Consider the following 19,652-nt stretch of genomic DNA (forward strand, 5'->3'; position numbering starts at 1 on the left):
TGAAAGTGGGCACAGCCCTTTGGGAACGGAGCACTTAGCCCCGTCACCAAGATGTGCAGATGCCACCCCGCAAGTGATGGTATTTGAGCAGGGTTTTGAGGGATGAATAGGAGACAACCAGGAGAGAAGACAGAGAATGAAGTTTGAAGCACGGGGAAGAGCAAGATTCAAGTCGAAGGCAAGACGAGATGAGACAAGAATATATGTCAGAGCTGAGTGACTCTATGTGGCCAGAGGGAAAGGTCCAAGCGGGGCCAGGGGAAAAGACCCATGCGGGAGAGAGGGGTTTGTTTTCTCACCCACACGTAGCTGTGAACACGAACTTTTGCATTGTGTATTCGTAATGTGTCCAGCACGCTGGTCGTCACACCTGAGTGAGCTTGAGAATCACCCAGAAGGCTTATTAAAACACGGGCTGCTGGGCCCCCACCCTGGAGTGCCTGATTCTGTCGCTCCAGCGTAGAGATCGAGAATCCACTGGTCTAGCCCGATGGTCCTTAACCTCCTGCGAGTCACGAATGCCTTCGTGAAAATGATGGACCCTCTCCTGAGAAACCTGCACAGAATTCATAAACACAAAACACGACCACTCATTTCATGGGCTTCCAGGACCCACTAAGAGGAAATAGAAAGCAGCGGCCTGCGGGCAGCGACCTCCACCTCCGAGAAATACAAAGAATTCATGAAGGCAACCTATCTTTCAAGTACTGTTTTTTACAATAATGACTTATTTTGAGAGCGAGAGAGCGCAAGCAGCGGAGGGGCAGAGAGAGAGAATCCCAAGCAGGCTCCGCACCACCAGCACAGAGCCCCGTGTGGGGCTCAAACTCACGAATCGCGAGATCATGACCTGGGCTGAAGTCAAGAGTGGGACGCTTAACCGGCTGAGCCAACCAGGTGCCCCTCAAGCGCCGTTTTAATGGAAAACTCCCCGGAAGAAGAACACGTTGAAAACTACTACTACGATATGATTTTGCTGACCTAGGCATCCTGGAATTAGTCACAGTGGTCCTAGGCACAAAATGATTACATTTGGGGGAGGGCGCATATCATAGGACATCCTTGAGGGCTACAAAAAAAAAAAAAAAAAAAAAAAGTTCCCGTCACTCTAGCCACGTTCAAGTAACCTCGCCCTTTCCCATTATGACGTGACATCTTTTTGGGAAACAGTAAGAACAACAACAACAAACAACAACAACGACGGCAACAACAACGGCAACAAAAACGGGTAAGGGGCGTAACAAGGAGGAAAAGGGTGCATTTAGCCAGGGGCCTGTGGAAAGACATTGGAACTGGAGCTCTGGGTGAAGTGTAGCTGCGGTCCTAGGATGCCTGTCCAGAAAGTTCCAGATCGAAGAAAGAGATCATTAAGAACGTGCTTCAAAGGCAACTTCGAATCAGTTGTGCTACACAGATAGGAGACACTCCCCAGCGTGGAGAAGAGGACACTCTGACTTTACTCCTTCCCTACGAATCCTCCTCATGTGCTTTCCATCACGCCGCGGTCTAGGTATTTTTAAATGACCTTGAGAAGAAAGCAGAGGTGTTCTTTATTTCATGAAAAGAAAGCCATCTTTCATTTCAAGAACCTTAGGCCTGCTCCGCCTGCCCGCACGGAGTCCGGAACCCGAGGCAAATAGTGTATTATTCATTTTGGCCACTCTAAATGCAAGCGATGCCTCCGAGGCCGGGGAGAAAAAGCCTCGGCGAGCTGGAAAGCAGAACTCTTCCTCCAGAGGAGATTGTGCGATAGGCCAAAGTGCCCTGCAATAATCGGGAAAACACACCTCTGAGGCCGTGACTTTCTGTTATTGCATGGGCTGTTTTGCCTAAAGCCAGGAAAAGTCTGTCTGATGATAACGTTTTAGCTGCGGATTCATCTCCTCTGTCTTCTTCTCGGCAAACTTTTATTGGGTTTCATCGTGGGTCCATTTAGAGAGCAATTTCCATAATGATAAAATCCCTTCAAATGAGATTTAGAATGTAATTAAAGGGCAGATTTGATGCGGTAAAGGCATTGTTGTGCACTCGTTCAGCCAGCCTATGGCATGACCCCAATTTTGCTCTGGTAAGACGACTCGTCCTTGTTTCATGCTAATGGCTTGATTAGGAAAAAAATGAAAGAAGATAAAACAGCCGCTCTACCGGAGAGATAAGCCCACGAACATGAGTTAGAGTTCTGTACCCTCCTGTCTTCGTGCTGTGTCTTAGACTTCAGAGGTTGCAAGAAACTCCTTGAACGCGGAGACGAACGCTGACAAACTGACAGGTGAAAGCTGAAAGGATTTGCTTGCCTGGAGAAGTGGATCTTCCTAAATCCTAGGGCCTGTTCTCATGGTTTTTAGCACAATTGCTAGAAAAGTAGACACTACGGGTTATGGTTCCCCGAATGGATCAATGCTTGCTCCCCCAAAACTGCCTGGTGACTGAGAAAGCCAGAAAAGATTCCTGGGGCAGGCCCAGTTTTGAAACCTCCAAAGTAACTTAGACGATCCTTCACTGTAAAAATCAATGGGACCTTAAGCACTGCAATTTCCCCCATCTCTCGCCTACCAGAAGCTCACTCAGAAGTGTCTGCGATCATCGTATTTACCAAGTGATACGAAATGATTGTTTCCCAGGGTACCGGTTTACACGTTGATAGCTCATCACGTTATATGATTTGGAAACCACAGTTTTTAACGCGCAGGGGAGATCAAAACCTTCAAGAGACCAGATTTTAGATCTAAGATCATAATTAAATAATAGATTCTGAAGCATTTAGAAGGGGACTGGGGCCTTTTTAACACCATTGGAGAAAAAGCCATATGACGTCCGACTTCCATAGAGCATTGAGAATTCCACTATTTTTTTTTCTTCCTGTTTCTGTCTGTGACTAAATGAAATAATTCATTGGGCACAATACTTTGCCCACGGGATCAAATTTATCCTTGTGATATTGGGAGTTACAAAACAACTTGTGGGTTTTAAAATACCATGAGATGTATGAAAGTAAGTTATAGTTAGTAAACATAAATTGAGGGTCTTTAATTTGCTGATAATGACAAATTCTCAAACAGTCACCATGCTTTTAAGTGCAGTAATCTTTTCATGGGCACAAGTAAGACACTCGGTTAAAAAAAAGATGCACTTTGCAGAGAAAATGAACCTACTGCATCTCTGAAATGACAACAATTTATGTCTCCTTTATTCCCCAAAAAGCTCACAGGCTTATCTACAAAACTCACCTCCCTTACCAAAGATGCGACGTTACTTTCAATTTGTAATTGCAAACAATTCGTGGAACGTTGGATTTCACTGTAACAAGAACCTCTTTTAGCTAAAAAACCCTCATCAACTCTTGGATGAGGTCTTCTGCCAAGGAATTCCCCTCCTTCCCACTCAGCGCCAGAGATTAAAGGACTGAAGAGACAGTACCCTTCTCTGGAGGACTGGTGGCTTGCACTCACTCACCCAAACTTTCACTGCCTGATTTCCTTGCCATGGAAAGTCCTACAGGAGAACTTGGAGAGCAGCTACCTCTATGACGTCTCCCAACATCCCCCTGCTTCCAATTAGTACTGACTTTCTGTTACGACCAGGAGCCTTGAAACGTGAACTACCCAACTGTTGTTTTTTTTTTTTTACCAAAGAATTTTATTTTATTTTATTTGTGTGTGTGTGTAGGTTACTGCCTTTGTTTTTTTAATATGAAATTTATTGTCAAACTGGTTTCCATACCACACCCAGTGCTTATCCCAACAGGTGCCCTCCTCAATGCCATCACCCACCCCCCCCCCCATCAACCCTCACTTTTGAAATGCAGAAGAGAAAATCCTAGGGAAAAGGGGGAACAAAGAAGAGTTTCCGGGTTTCTGAAGAGCGGTAGGCATTGTGCTTGCACGATTGTTTTCCATCAGCCTTGACTTCTCTGAGAGGCAGTATTTCTTTTCATGCTCCTGGCTGACATTTCTTCTCACTAAATAGTTAATTAGCATGGTGCAAATACAGCATTCTTCCTTTAGAAATAAGTAAAAGCAGTCCTCAACTTACAAAGAGCTCGGGAACCAAAAGTCATTTGCAAATCAGTGGTTCAGAACCCAAAACTCAAAACTACGTTTAGTCATATATATTTTCCGTGAGAAAATATACAGCTATTTGATCTCTAATATTGACGATCTGTGTCATTCTGAGAGCATTACTTTGTGCTATGTGATTTGGGAAGCATGCATCTTGGGGGGGGGTACAAAAAGGGAGAGGAAGCATGAGAAGAAAATATTTCTCCTTGAGTCCTGAGTCTGCCCAGTGTGAAACAGTGAGCCAAAGAGATGTGAATGGGCACCTGCCCGGCTCATTCTATCTCCTGGTGCCCGGTCTTTTCTACCCCCCACATTTCCTCTTGTCCCAATAATCCTTCCTTCCCTCCCACGTGTTGAAAAACCCTACTTTTTGAGCATAGTCTGACCACTCTCACATCCTGGGAGATTTGGACATTTGAAAAAGAGGAAGCTGAGTTAACCCAAACGAATCACGGAGCGGTAGGATTTCAGAGACTATGAGAACGCAAAGCGAAATCATCAGATGGTAGCAAAAGTCTCTGGGGGCAGAAAGGTCCAGCCTTTCTTGCCGGTTAATCTACACTGGTTAATGCTCCGGATTGGCTCACGCAAACCTCCACACCACCCTCCTTCTAGTTGGACCGGCTGGAAATTAAAAACTGTGTTCGCCACGCTTCTGTGCAGCTAGGGTTACGGAGATGAATTAGCTTTCAGGAAGTTAGGGTTGTCAGATAAAATACAGGGTGCCCAGTTCCGTGTGAGTTTCAGATAAATGATGGATATTTCTTCCGTGTAAGTATGTTGCCTGTGTTATTTTTGTTTGCTAGATCTGGCAACCCTACATCAAGTACACGTGCCTGGGAAGGATGTGCAAGGCGGAAGTAAGGTACAGGCCATCTCCCTGCCCCTTTTGGCTCTTTCTGTTGGCGAGCTTAGTCACAGAAGCATGGGGTTGCCCGCGTCATAGTTCCCAAGTCTATTCTCCAGCCTCGTGACTGAAGAAAAGCGGTTGCTAACGGCAGCTACCAGAGTGGTAGCCTCTAGATTTCAACTCCCTGAATCCTAGTTCACACTTAGAGAGTATGTCCTTGGATTCGCTGCTTCAGTGGTACCTCGGAGATGGTAGGTAGTTCCCCAGTGGATCAGTTCTGCCTGGCTTTAGAATGCTACCCTGGAAGCCAAGTCGAAAATCTGCTCCTTCAGCCTCTCCCGAGATCTGGAATGCAGCTAATCCTCTGTACTAAATCATTGTGCTACCTTGACCTTCAGAGTTAGCTTCTCTATTTGTTTCTAGTGCTGGTAGTAACTTCCTTTAGTCACTTAAAGGTCTACAAATAATAAAACTCTGGTCTTCTCAACCTGCCTCTTTGCCACAGCCATGAAATTACCCGTGAAAAGAGGGTAGAACGCGACGAAGGCACTGGGTCGAGGTCCTGTTTTATCTCTAAAGGACATACTTCCTACAATACTTTAGATGGTGGCAACACATTAAAATACGCAAACATTATGTCATCATCCTTCACAAAAATCGCATCACTACTTTCCTTATCTCTTTTGTTCCCCATATCTGGATGTCACATTTTCACTGAGAACACATTTGATGCCTAGGGAAAAGATCTGATTCAACATTTTCATAACATGACGTGCTATTAATTAAAACATGATACATTGCCATTAAAGCTCCAAAAAATAAACAAATAAACGCCCACGAGTGGCATATCACAAACCTGATTCATATGTAAAGTCACGGGGAGGAGTGAAGGGATACTAGGGAAAGCCGGCGCGCTCTCGGGCCCGGCTCGCGTGTGCGAGGTGCACTCGGGAGAACACAGCTTACCCCTCTGCTTTAGCACCTGGCCCAGAGCTGATCACGTAGTAGGCACTCAATAAATTAAGCTCAATTTTAAAATCGCCTAGCTTCATTCCCCTACTCCGCAGATGCCTCACGCACCGTTTCATTTCCTTAAGGTACCAAGTTCTAATGTCACGACATACAGACACGGGAAGCAGTGACCGTCCCTATGGTCGTGGTCTTCTACTCTCGGGTCCGTGTAATTAGGGCGACTCTATAGTTTGCTGTCCGAACATGAACACTTCTGAGAGTGTATGGGGGCGCTATTAAGCATAACCTGGGAACAACAGGCAGAAAGTGGGACCGTCCTGAGCAAATCAGGGTGAATGAACCTGTACCCATCAGTAAAGTGGGGAAAAGAGTCCCGAGTCCTCCTGTTTTCTCAGTATCAGCTGAAGCTGCCCTTCCTCGGACTCATTCTCTCCAAGGAACAAAAGGTCTGTGACATGCCGTTCCCCCCCCACTGGGGGGTCACCGAGGGCGGGGAATCGATCACCGCACCTGTTTCTTACATTCAGGGAATGACACTGTCAAGAGAAAGATCCTAGAGTAGCTTCCTGAAAGAAACATTTTTTTTTTTTTTTAAAGGAACGTAAGCGAGCATTGCTACAACATCTACGGGGTATCATCTGCCATGTTCTTCTTGGCAAATGCAGATCAAAATTTCTGCATTTGTCGGCAAGGCAAACCGGAAGGCATTCACTTTCCCGAAATTTATTAAATTCTCCCGGATGGAGAAGTAATTTGTTCCTTAATGTATTTCACACCTGACACTTAATAACAAGTTTACAAGTACAAAAATGGCTTTGTGGGGCTCCTATGGCAATCGAAGTTTTCTCCCAAGACATTTCTATTCACATCTAAGGAGAACAGAGACATTAAAAAAAAAAAAAAGAAAAAGAAAAAGAAAAAGAAAAAGAAAAAACAACAACCAAGAACACGAACAATAAAATTTAAAATTTTGATTCATAGGTCATGGGTTAAGATCTAGTTTACGTCCAAAATCCCTAATCAAGATACATGGCAAATTCTACACATCGGCTTTTTCCTTTTGAAGAAAAGCAGAGGGAAGATCCTGGGATGAAACATCCTCCTCGTGTGGGTGCTCCTGAGGGTAGGAATCACATCTGCCTTGCTTATTCCCCTATTTACAGCTTCCAGGCTGCTAGCTGGCATGTAGCTGCTTTTGTTTTTGACAGAGTTCTCAAACAGACACCCGGGTTAATTAATGGATTGATCAGTTAGGAAGGAAGTCAAGTAACTGCAGAAGAGCCAAACTGGGTTAATACTGAGAGTCAAGGAGTTGGCAACCTTGGTATGGAGCAGTGATCTCTCCTGATGGGAGTCCAGTTCACTGCATGGCTGTTCTAACCTCTTCTTTTTCCTCCAATTTTCCAAATCCCAGTGGTTTCCCCTCCCTTCCCCTGGTGTGACGGTTGGATTATCATTTGCCAGTTTGCACAGAAAATGGAACCATTGAAGAGGAGGTGGTGTAATTACTGGGTTCTCTTGATTAGGTAGCAAACCTATCCTGGGAGTTAAAATCTCAAGGTGGACTTTTCTTGGTCTTTATTATCTGTTTGGACAAGCCACAAGGTCTTCAATACATGACATAACTGAAAACTATCCTTCTCTATAATAACCTCCTCATTTGACGCACGATGGCTTTGTGGCTCGGGCTAAATAGCCACGAACAAGACAACAAACCAAAAATCGAAACTTATTTTGCAGTGTCTTCTACCAGCAGATTTCACGGCAGTCGGTGTACAATTTAAGTTAAAAAATAGGGAAGGTTTACGTAAGTGATGAATCACTAAATTCTACTCCTGAAACCATTACGACAGTACATGTTAACTAACTTGGGTTTAAATTAAAAAAAAAAAACAGGGAAGGTTTAAATTGGGGAGGTGACGAAGAAAGGAAAAGAGGTGGCAGTCAGAAGCGCAAAGAAGATTCTGAAACCATTTTCGTAAGTTTAGTAGCAATGGAATGCACTTGAAACCACAAACAGAAAGAATTCCGTTGCTCACTGATTCCGTAGTCCACACTGACTCTAATATCCCAGAGCAGCTATTGCAAATTGCCACGCCGCTTGAATCTCAGATTCTAACACCATCCCCAACGCCGCACTTAAGTGAGAAAAATAAATCCGATCGGAGGACCCTACCTTACCCTTTGGCTACATTTACAGGACCACCGGCAACTGCACCTATCCTTCCCTCCTCCGCGGCCCTTGCTGGAAGATGTGCCTTCATTCCTCCCAAGGCTACTGATCCTCCCTCTTTTCTTCTGCTTCCTCAAATCCTCGGTCAGTACCATCTCCTTCCCACTAGCCTTTAAACACGCTCAAAGCTCTGTCTTCTTAAGACCATCCTTTCCTCCTTGCTGCTCCATCCATCTTGGGTTGCTACGGTCTTTCTCTTTCCCCAACACAGTCATGAGTCTTGACAGAATTGTTGTACGTTCGCCCCTTGATTTTCTCAATTCCCAATCGTGTCTCCACCCACTGCAGCCTGGGTTCTCCATTTGTCACTGAGTCATTCCCGCGTTCTCCAAATTCAACATGGAAATTACTTATACCAAGGTTATCCGTACCCTCTTTGTGGCTGAATTAATGGAATATTGTTGGTCTTCTCTTGTCTGTCTCTTTCACAGCACTTGACAAGTCTGAATGCTATGTTTCTTCGAAGCCTCTCTTCCTTTGGATTTTGCGACATCACACGTGCCCGGTTTGTCTCCCCCCTACTGAACTGCTAACTTCCCTGTCTCCACCTCAGGTTTATTTTTCTCTGCTTATGCCCGAAATCTTGGTGTTTTCCTGGGCTCACTCTTGGACCTTCTCTTTTCTGTCTACAAACTTTCCCCTTAACCGTTTCAAACCCTTGAAAGATTTTAATTACTTACGTACTGACAAAACCCAGTGAAGTATCTCAGCCTCTGAACTTTTTCTATCGGCACACCGTGTATCCCCAGTTACTTGGAAATGTCCACTTGTACATTCCATGGGTCACTCAAACTCAACATGTGCAAGACTGAACTCGGCATCACCCCTCCTGTTCCATCATCCTCTGCTTGCTTTAAACACACCCTCTCTCACGTGAAGGGTTTGAATAAATGGTACCACCATCCACCCAACTGTCCAAGTAGGACATCTGGCTCAAGTCACCTATCATAACCTAACAATCAAAATAACATTGACCCTCACTTCTAAATTGCTACGAAAACTATACTTCCTATTGTCCTTCACCTCCATCACCACAATGCCCTCCACATCATCGTCATCGTTCACTTGGATAATTCCGGTTGTGTTCTGGGGCTGCCTCCTCATCTTCAGTTGACTGACTCTCCTCTGGTTCCTTGAGCCGCTGGGAAATTTTTCATTCCCACGATTTTACACATACTATTCCCTCTGCCAGGAACACTCTTCTTCCAACCTCCCGGCTTGACTAAGCTAACTCCTGCTTCTCCTCTGGTCTCAGCCAAGGTGAGACTCCTCGGAGAAGCCATCCCCATCCCGGCAACCCTGAGTCGGGGCTATCTCTATGGCCCTCTCACAGCCCTGCTCTTGCCATATAGCAACGCTTGTTGAATTTCCTTCCTCCCCCGTTAGACTACAGACCAAAGAAGACAGAGATCAAACGCAATGATAAAGAGTGCTTATTTAGCGGTGTATTTCCAGTGTCTGGCAGAGCGTCTGGAACATCAACAAATATTCATGAAATAAACGTATAAGGAAAGGTGTGCTTGCATCACATGACTATCCCACCATGCTCCCTCCTCATCACTGGCAGTTCAAAATTTTTGTTGTCATTGCCTCGTATGCAAGGGCTAATGTCCTGGGAGTTCTCCGTGCATAGGTTTCTGTTGAAACCCAGAAAATAATTTTATAAAATCCTATTATAATAAGAAGCATGGAATATCAAAATTTTCCCGTGGGGATAGTTTTCAGAGGTTATAAATCTTCTAGAAATAATGTATAAAGTTAAATACATTAGGAGTCAGAGAACTGAGGTACAGCTATCTAGAAATGAATTTGCGGAAGCAGAGGGCCATGAACAGCTGTGCAGGTTACGCACTGAACACACGGAAGAAGTAAAATGCACTCGGTGACTTGTATGCTTTACAACCTGAACAACACTTCATGGAGACCCTTGTGTAGAAGTAAAACAGAAACGTTATTAGTTCTCTTTATTTCCCCCCTCCCTCCCGCCCCCGACTGCCTCTTGATGGTGAGGAATGATTATCATTGAACTCTTAAATTTCAATCTATTTAATAGAGCTATTAGAATTTTAAAGCTAGAGAGCGTCTTAAAGGTCACATAGCCTAGGGATGACAAAGAGGTTTTGTCTGTGTGTGAACTACATTAATGGGTAGTAGCTGCATGAATCATTGTCTTGAAAAGTATTCTAATAGAGCATGGAGTGATTAGTGATGTCTCCCGTGGGCAGATGAGGGAGAAGTGGAAGACATTCACTTATTTGTCTTCCCTGATCTGGCTAATCCTCTCATTTTCCAGATGAGAAAATCAAGGTCTAGAAAAGTAAGGCAACTTGCTAAAACTTAGTATCAGTGCTGGAGCATAAGCCAGGTTTTCTTTCTTTCCTTCCCTTTTCTTTCTTTCTTCTTTACTTTTAGCTCATGTTCCTTCCTTCACACCTGGTCTCTAGATTCCTTACTGAGATAAATTATAAATCCCAGCCCTATGATTTACTACCTTTCAAATTTTAACTTATTTTCAAGGTTAACTTCCTGCCTTGGGTCGCGGGCGTAAATAAATCTAAGTTTGCCATCTGAGAACACAGCATGATCACGGGAAACAGTCTTCAACATCATAAAACTATCACATAAAATGTACTGACAAGTGCATCCCCTAAAAGGCCAATGTTATAAGTAGCAGGGGCCATTGTCAATCAGGTTAAGCATTGCAGGAGGAGGAGGATTGGCGAGGAGGACAGCAGAGGTACCGTCTGTAATATCATTATAAGCCATATTTGCCTTAGTCTACACAAATGGTGGCAGAATACCCGTGAAGACTTTTGTGTGAGCAGGTAAACAAGGAAACTGATTAAACATCTGTCAATGTCCTAGTCATGGCGCTAGGCGCCGGGGATACCATGGTAAACGGGACAGATGCGGTCCCTATCTTGCTCCTTATTCTATTTAAGCGGAGGAGTCAGGTATTGAACAATGACGTAAGCATTTCAAAGGAGGACGTATAAGAAACCTAATGGCACTGGTGTGTGTTTGGGGGGGTGGTAACCTGATAATCCTCAGTTTTCTGGCAATTGCTACTCAGAGTCAGGCTATAGAGATCAGTTTGCAATAATGTTCTCTAGCCGTTCGGTATCCCAAATTGAATAGCCAAAGTAAACACTAGAACAAATAAAAACAGAAAAGAAAAGAAACAATTTCTGAAAAAACCACAAAAAGCAAAGAACACAATAAACACTAGATTGCTAGGGGCAACTTACAAGTTTAATATTCACCGATTGCCATTTTGAAATAAGTGAATACAAATAGAGAAGACAAATCCAAACTGTATAATGGCCACTTACATCCCAGTGTTCGCTACTGTAAAAAATACAGACCCTGAAGTCAACCTGTCCTCTGATGTCTAAAAGATGCTTATCACTACGCACTAAGATGCTTTCCACTTGCTTTGCAAATCAGTTTAAACATACCTGGTAATCAGAGTTCATTATTCTTATTCCCTTGGAGAGTCAGAAGTACCTTTTCCCACTGAGATTTCGAAGGAAAAGTAAACCACCATCCATTTAGAGATTTTATGGGTGTCTTAACATGTGCTTTTATAAACAGGAAATGATTTAAGACTTATCAAAAGGTATGCCTCTGACTCTCTTACCTAATCTCTAGACCCAGCTGACTTTCCCCATTTCTCGAACACTGAGCATAGCAAAAGGAGATGCTCTTGATTAGCCAAGAGACACTGCTGCCCATCTACCAACCGATTCTTGATTCAGGGTTGGGGAATTGTGAAATAACCCAAATGCAGCAACTTCCAGATGAAAACTGCTCTGACGATTTTCCATTCCGAGAAGTAGGAAAAAAAAAAATAACTGAGTAGTTCTTCTAAGTCCGTAAAATTTAGAAGCCCTTCTTGGGCAATATTACACTACCTACAAAGTATAATTTCTACAATGTTTACATGTTGAGGAGCAAGAGAAAGGAGCTGTTGGTACAAATTAGAACACTATAAAAATGGCGAGTCTGGACAGTTGCAAAATCATTTTAACGTATAAAATTGCTTTTGTCCAGAAAGAAATAAGACACCTATCATTTAGCAATACAAAACTTGGTTCTCTGGGGGGGGAGGGGGGTGTGGTATGGGTGGGTATCTGTCAATTACAATGTAACGGTTTTCTATGTTGTCATTAATCCATGTCACGGATTAATATATTAATAGTAAGCATTGGTTTGGAACCAATCTGTTCTAGAGCTGTGCCGCTCTGTAAAATACCACAATATCGTACCATATCGTACAATGTTGCTCTGTACAATATTGTACTCTGTACAATACTTTAGCTACTTGCTAAAGGTAGCTATCGAGCCCTCGAAACAGTGCTAGTGAGACTGAGAGGTTGAATTTCTTAAAATCGAATTGAAACACAAAATTTAAAACTGATACTTCTGAGGTATGTTGGGAGCAACGTAGGTCCATGCATCTGCTTTTTTCAACGATAAATTTTATCAACTCTAAATACAGATCAATGAAAATAATGGTGTCTGAATTGAGATGAGATTGCATTGTAAAGACATGCCAGATTCCAAAGACTCAGAAGGAAAAAAGAGCACAAAAGAGTTCGTTAATACTTTTCAATTGATTACCTGCTGCAATAATAATACGTGAGGCTGAATAAAGTGTATTACTAAAATTAACCTCACTTGTTTGTTTAGACTTTTAAGGAAAGTGGCTAGTAGAAAATTGAAGATAACATATGCAGTTTGCCTAATATTTTTATTGGACGACACCGTTTCCGACGTTGGCCAGACATCGCGAGTACAAAGCTGTATATCCTCGTGAGGATTTTACAGAATGGTGATAAACTCTGCCGTAGCAGGAAGAGATGCAGGAAAACTCCAAAATCCCCGCTCTCTGGGTCAAAGTCAAGCTGTACCACTTACAGACTGTGGCACCCAGGCAAGCTACTTAACTTCTCTGTGTTTCTTCCTCCAGGAAACGGGAATAATACTATCGCCTACTTGACAAGGTTATCGTGAGAAATGAACGAATTAATGACACACTCGTCAGAGCTGCGACCGAGGCCGCACCAGTGTTGGCTGTTATCGTCACGAGTTAGAAAACGAAATCATTCCGCCATGGTTGGAGTAAAGGCCTCGTGGGAGGGGGTCGTGGGAGCTGGTGCCACAGGGGGATTGGCCATCACGCATTTACCTGAGCAGGCTGCCCTTTTGTCTTTAAAGCTGTGGAGGAGTAGTCACATCTTAAAAAGTATCCCGGGCAGAAGTGTAGCGGAGAGGTGAGAGGGGGCTAAGGCTCTAGGTAAGAGACAAGAGGCCAGCACAACAGCCTAGTTGAGAAGTGATTCGGGGTCCCTGTGACTAGAGGGCAGGGCACGAATAATGGGGGGGGGGTGACTGCTAACTGCTCTTGAAACTTCCCTAGGCTTCTTTGGAGGTACCTAACTCGACTTCATTTCCCGCCTCTCTGCTATTACCTGTGGCCGCAGGACTGGCCTCTAGCCAGGGGGAGGTGCGTGCAAGGGACGTGGGCCACCTCTTGCGACGGCCTTCCTGCCTTTCCTGTTTCGGCTCCAGCGTGCGTTCAGAAGGCAATCTTGGAAACCAGACGCTGAAGGTGGAGAGGAGCCTTGTGCGGCCGTGTGGGTTGCCTCTCCCCTCCTCTCCCTCGCCCCTCACCCCGGGCCGGGCCGACACAAAACCACCTCGAACTCTCCATAAGAAAGAAATACACTGCTACCGTTTTAGAGCCGTTTTACATCGGACGTTTGGAGCAAGGCGTGATGTAGCAGTTAGCCGATCCTAGCTAATCTGGAGGTGAAACGTATTTAAAGAGCTAAAAGCATTTTTACGGGAGTAGAAAGACACGACGCCTGATGAGATGTGGGAGTGATAAAGAACGCTGTCACCAAAGTCTTTGAGTAGCACAGTCGCAAACGTTGTCTTGAGTGCCAATATAAACGGCGCACCGACGAGAATTTTCTTTGCGACTTTATCCAAGTACATTTTAGACCTCAGTAATGAGGAGCTGTAAGGCGGGGACAGGACTAGGAATTTGGTTAGGCTAAAGACATTAGGCATATTCCTCAACTCGGCAGGAAGTAGGCCAAGTTTGAGAAGAAACTGAGAAGTCTGGGTGATGGTCTAAAGTCTACACGAGAAGACTAAAACGGAGATGTCAGCTGGTTAAAGTGGTAAGAGACAAGTAGATTCCAAAAATTCCAGACAAGCAGGTTTGGCGTTCCCAGAGGACAGAGGGTTACCAGGAACGGCTCTGACATGCCCCAAACTATGAAAATTGAATTCTGATTCCCAGGCGACAGCATTGCATCCTTCCCGGTGAACAAGGAAGGGCTTCCAGGAGGAAGGTCAGAGCCGGCCGTTTTTTCTTTTTTTATCTCTAGAAATCTAGATGGGGCTTAGGTACTCTCAGAATGGAAAAGGGCTACGTCTCCTCAAGGCTCCAAGGACTCTTGCTCCGTAGAATGGAGAAAGCGGTAAGTCTAGAAGGGATGTGGCAAAATATGGAGGTTCCATGGAATCAACTCCAAGACCACAGTCGCAGGCCATGGTTAGACTCTGCTCTCCCCAACCATACTCAGCATCAGGCTCAGAACCTTCAGCCCGTAGCCCATTCCCTCCGACGCCCACACCAATCCGAACCAGCCAGGCACTCGAGCGGAAGCTGACTCAGGGCCGGCATCGAAGAGGTGTAGGCTGAACGTTGCTGCTGTCATTCTGGTGACTGATGGAGGCTGCAAACTTCGTCATGATCACTGTAATTTCTTCGCCTTCCACGACTTCCTTCTGACACTCGTTTCAGGTTAAGAACCTTATTTCTTTCTACTAGATTTCTCAAATCATTTTCTTTAGGCTGTCTCCTCATAGGAGTGATACTTTTTCCTCATCACAACGTTTGAAAATACGCGGTGGGAAAAAAAAAAGCACCGTGTGCTGTCTGCAGTATTCTTTCTGTTGCTTTAAAAAAAAAAAAAAAAGGATTCTAGGGGAAAACGACAAATACCATGAAAGTTGTGAAAATGGGCATTTACAATTTCTGACAAGGCTTGGTTAGCCCTGGGCTGCTCTGCTCCGGACTTCACCAGCCAAGGGGCTGAAAACCTGCGGGCCGCGAGATTACCTCTTCCCAGCTCTCAACCAGTGAAGTTCTTAAAGACGGTATAGGGACCCAGGTGCCCACGAGAAGCCAGGGTCTGAGATTTACTTGAGCGCTCACTGTGGGTCGGTGTCACGCAGCGTGTGGCAATTCCTAAACGAATCCAGGGTTTTAATTCCCTTTATTCCCATGCCAACCCAATGAGGTGGGTATGACTGTCTCCGCCGAGACGTGCAAGGAAACTGAAGTACAGAGAGGTCGTCCCGCTAGAAAGTGACAGTCAAGATACAGCGAGTTATTATTCTTTGCCTGTTCCGGATTCTTTACAGCTGCTGCTTCTCAAGTGACGGCTGTGTCTAATCTTGGGTCAACAAGAGCCAACCAGTCAGATATCAGAAGCCCGAGGCCCACCAGCGGATTAACTCTTGTATTAGATTATCCTCCCGAGGCTGGTGACGACGAAAAGAGCTAGCGGAAACACTTATTGAGCACTTACTGGTGCCGTGCCACACAGCATATGAAGTGCCCTCTGCACGGACCATGCGGTACATGCCTGGACCATGGATACATGCCTGTGTCCAGGGGGCATACGCTGAGTTTTCCTGGGCTGCTGCCCTTCCCATCAGCAACTGCCTGAGGTCGTCAGTCATTTCGGCTGGATTGCTCTGGTGGTGGTGTATACTCCAGGGCCTTGCTTTAGCTGCAGTTAGAACTTGGCTTTGAACCCTGGGCGCCGGACTACACTTCACCAATTTTCTCTAAGGAACCGAACCCCACTTGTCATCGAGGCGTTGCTTCTCTCTGGATAAACCCACCTTGCCTCCCCTTCGCAAACCAAGGTGCTGCCCCACACTTACCTCTCGCTCTACTGGATCCCAGCCTTTACTCATCTCTAAGTTATTAGCGGGTCACATCTCACCTAAGAGTAGAATAGTTCCCTATCCGTCACGTAGACTGGGGGACGCCCACAGGCAGGGACATGGTTTTATTTTCCTACCTCTAATACTCCCCTGCGTCTGGCACATAGAATTCCTAACACAGGTTCGCGGAACGAATGAATAAGTGAACGGACACCGAAAGAATACCAATCTTCATTTTCCCATCCCGCGATTAAAACTCGAGGAGTTGACTCAAATTTCTAGGTAGAATAAAACATACCAGTTCCGGTTGCTAAAGGGACAAAAACGTACACTGCGGGCAGTATTTTTACAGGAAAATTTTTTCATCTCATAACTGGAATTAATTTATTCCAAGATAGCAGAAAGGTATTGGTGCAGTATGAGATAAAGGGGATTTAAGGAACATAATAAAAAGAACATTACGATCTGGTTAACATAACCTAACCCCGGGAAGATTAATAGCTTTCAATTCATACAAAGACCGAAATCTACAATTTGATATATACATGCTCTTATTAAAAATGAAGGCTGATTATAATGAAATACTACCACCATGCAAGAATCGGCATGGTGTATAAAACAGGCAAACCAGCGGTGTGACAAGCGTCGGAGCAAAGCCCTTTAAGGGGAATTCCATAGGATACTCTTTGAGTTCCAAAACGGTCCAATCACCTGAGAGTTGGAGACACAATTAAGAATTATGTTCTAAAAAATTCTATAACAGAAGGTAATTAATATCTATTTGGGGAAGGTTAGGTTTTTTGAATGAATCAGATGTGACTCCGCAGAGAAACGCCTGATGTTGCCATTTCTGCTCTGTCCGTGTGTGTAGCTAGAAACACCCGAGGCAACGGGCCTCCTGGCATATGGCATCACGTTTTACCTTCATGGGCGGAAAGGAGGCATTTGCTTCCTGCTCGTGTAGCACACTTGGGAGGCTCGGAAGGACCAGAGAATTTCTGGAACTACGCTCAATCCAAAGTCTTTAGTTCTGTACATTTTCAAAGCGATGAGTCATTCCCAGACTTGGGATTTTTCATTTCCTTCAAATTTAAGTGTTAAAACCTTTTCTGAAAGGGTACCATGCTCAGAAGTAGAATGTATGAGAGAGAGAAACGATCAAAGTGTTGAAGTGGGGGTGGTCAGGAGCCTTGAAAAGGAAAGAGCTCATTTGACCCCCTCCTCCCAACGCCCCTTTTGGCCTCCGAGGCACCCTGTAGTACTTCTAGAATGCCTTGAAGCATGGTTCGAAAGGCGCCTGATCAGCAGCCGCGCTCCTACTTTTCAGTTGGGGTAACGGAAGGTAAGGAACTTGCCAAAAATCACACAAAGGTATCCGCAGAGAGAGGAGAAACCGGAGGTGTTTTCTCGGCACCTGAGCGTGGTGTCTCGGACCTCGCTCTCTCACTGCCCTGTCCCTGGGGACAGTGCTGCATGTGATCCGTGCTTGGCCAGCCTGAGCGCCACCTGGGAGCTCATTAGAAGCGCAGTCTCAGGCCTTGTCCAGACCTGCTAAATCTGACTCTCTGGGGTGGGAGGCAGGAATCTGCATTTAAAAACATTTTTTTAATGTTGTTTTTTGAGAGAGACAGAGCGTGAGCGGGGGAGGGGCAGAGAGAGAGGGAGACACAGAATCCGAAGCAGGCTCCAAGCTGTCAGCACGGAGCCTGACGCGGGGCTCGAACTCACGGACCGTGAGATTATGACCTGAGCCGAAGTCGGACGCTCGACGACTGAGCCGCCCAGGCGGCGCCCCTCGCATTTGAATAAGCTCTCCAGGGGCACGTGTACCCCAGTGTTCATAGGAGCACTTTCAACAATAGCCAAATTAGGGAAAGAGCCTAAATGTCCATCAATTGATGAATGGATAAAGGAATTGTGGTTTATATACACAATGGAGTACTACGTGGCAATGAGAAAGAACGAAATCTGGCCCTTTGTAGCAACGTGGATGGAACTGGAGAGTGTGATGCTAAGTGAAATAAGCCATACAGAGAAAGACAGATACCGTACGTTTTCACTCTTATGTGGATCCTGAGAAACTTAACAGAAGACCATGGGGGAGGGGAAGGAAAAAAAAAAGGTTAGAGAGGGAAGGAGCCAAAACGTAAGAGACTCTTAAAAACTGAGAAGAAACTGAGGGTTGATGGGGGTGGGAGGGAGGGGAGGGTGGGTGATGGGTATTGAGGACGGCACCTGTTGGGGATGAGCACTGGGTGTTGTATGGAAACCAATTTGACAAATTTCACATTACAAAATAAAAAACAATAATAAGTTCTCCAGGTGATTCTCAAGCACCTTGCACCAGGACACCTCTCCTGCCTGGCCTTTCCTTCCGGCCCTCGCTCTCCAACTCCTGTGCTCAAAAGGAGCCGAAGTTTCAATTATTAGGAGTAAAAATGTTGTTGCGAAGGAAAAGAAAAGCCGGCGGAGGAAAAGAGGCGAAAGCTACCGTAGAGCTTAGTTAACCCCTCACCTCGGGTCCCATTTAAGTCATTTTGCAACTTAACGTATCTTTGTTCAAGAGCGGCTGTATGAAAAAGGCCGACATGATCTGCTATTCCTTCTGGTTTCTTCAGCTTGTTTTCTAAGTAAACCAGAACATCGTTTTTGAAACCAAATGTCGTCATGTGCCTTAGGTAACACTGGTCGTATCGATCACAGTGTTCCAACAGGAGGGCCAGGGCGAGCAGCGGATGGCACAGAGCATACAACATGCACACTCACCAACACACAAGTAGTGAACTTTGCAAACGAGTGTCTCCTACTTTACAAAAGATACGCCAGTGGGATTCTGACGAGCAGCACCATCTCTGAACTGGCTGAGGAAAAAGGCACCATTTCAAAGGCATCTCTGGGGCCTTTTTAAAAATTTGCAATTATTTTGAATTCCAGCGTAACTAACCTACAGTGCTATCTCAGTTTCCGGTGTGCAAGAAAATAATTCAGTCTGGTAACTTTTTTATATCGGGGAGGCCCGTGAAAATGAGGAGGGTATAGACTACTGGAATCGTGTGAAATAAGGAAACTAGGCCAAAACAACACTTTCATGAAGGCAAAGAGGGACAGCAACTGAACGTAACCTCTTGATCTGCATCTCTTTTCAAAATAATCTGTATTTCACTCCTCTGTGTTTTAAGTTAAAGGAAATGATTTTCTGACTCTTCAAAAAAAAAAAAAAAACTCTCTGTAGCAAATGAAAGATGGTCTGAAGTGTCACAAAATCAGGATGGAGAGTCGTCACTACCCTGAAGGAATGGGTCATTTGAGAGTGTGAAAGGAGAGCCAAGGTCAACGCACCGTTGTTTTTGCTTTGAATAGAAACCCTGAGTGCAATGTGTTAAGAATATAAAGCTATTCCCAACATGTAAAAATTCTGTAAGATTTTTCAAATGAACCCTCAAGTCAGTATTTTAACTCCGCTACTATGTGTGTGTTAGGTTTCCCAAATGGCATGCACTGTTCCCAGAACCATCTTTTCTGAAACTACAAAAAAGCAAAACCCCAAACAACCAACAACAACCAA

At 44.8% G+C, this 19,652-nt stretch overlaps 1 protein-coding gene across 1 annotated transcript in view; it reads right to left on the reverse strand.

Annotated features, from left to right (window-relative positions):
* Positions 1–19,652, reverse strand: part of DMD (dystrophin) — a 1,614,661-nt gene that overhangs the window by 375,957 nt on the left and 1,219,052 nt on the right. The gene's annotated exons all lie outside the window — the stretch shown is intronic.

This window comes from Panthera tigris, chromosome X (genome assembly GCF_018350195.1).
Source record: "Panthera tigris isolate Pti1 chromosome X, P.tigris_Pti1_mat1.1, whole genome shotgun sequence".
NCBI classification, from domain to species: domain Eukaryota; kingdom Metazoa; phylum Chordata; class Mammalia; order Carnivora; family Felidae; genus Panthera; species Panthera tigris.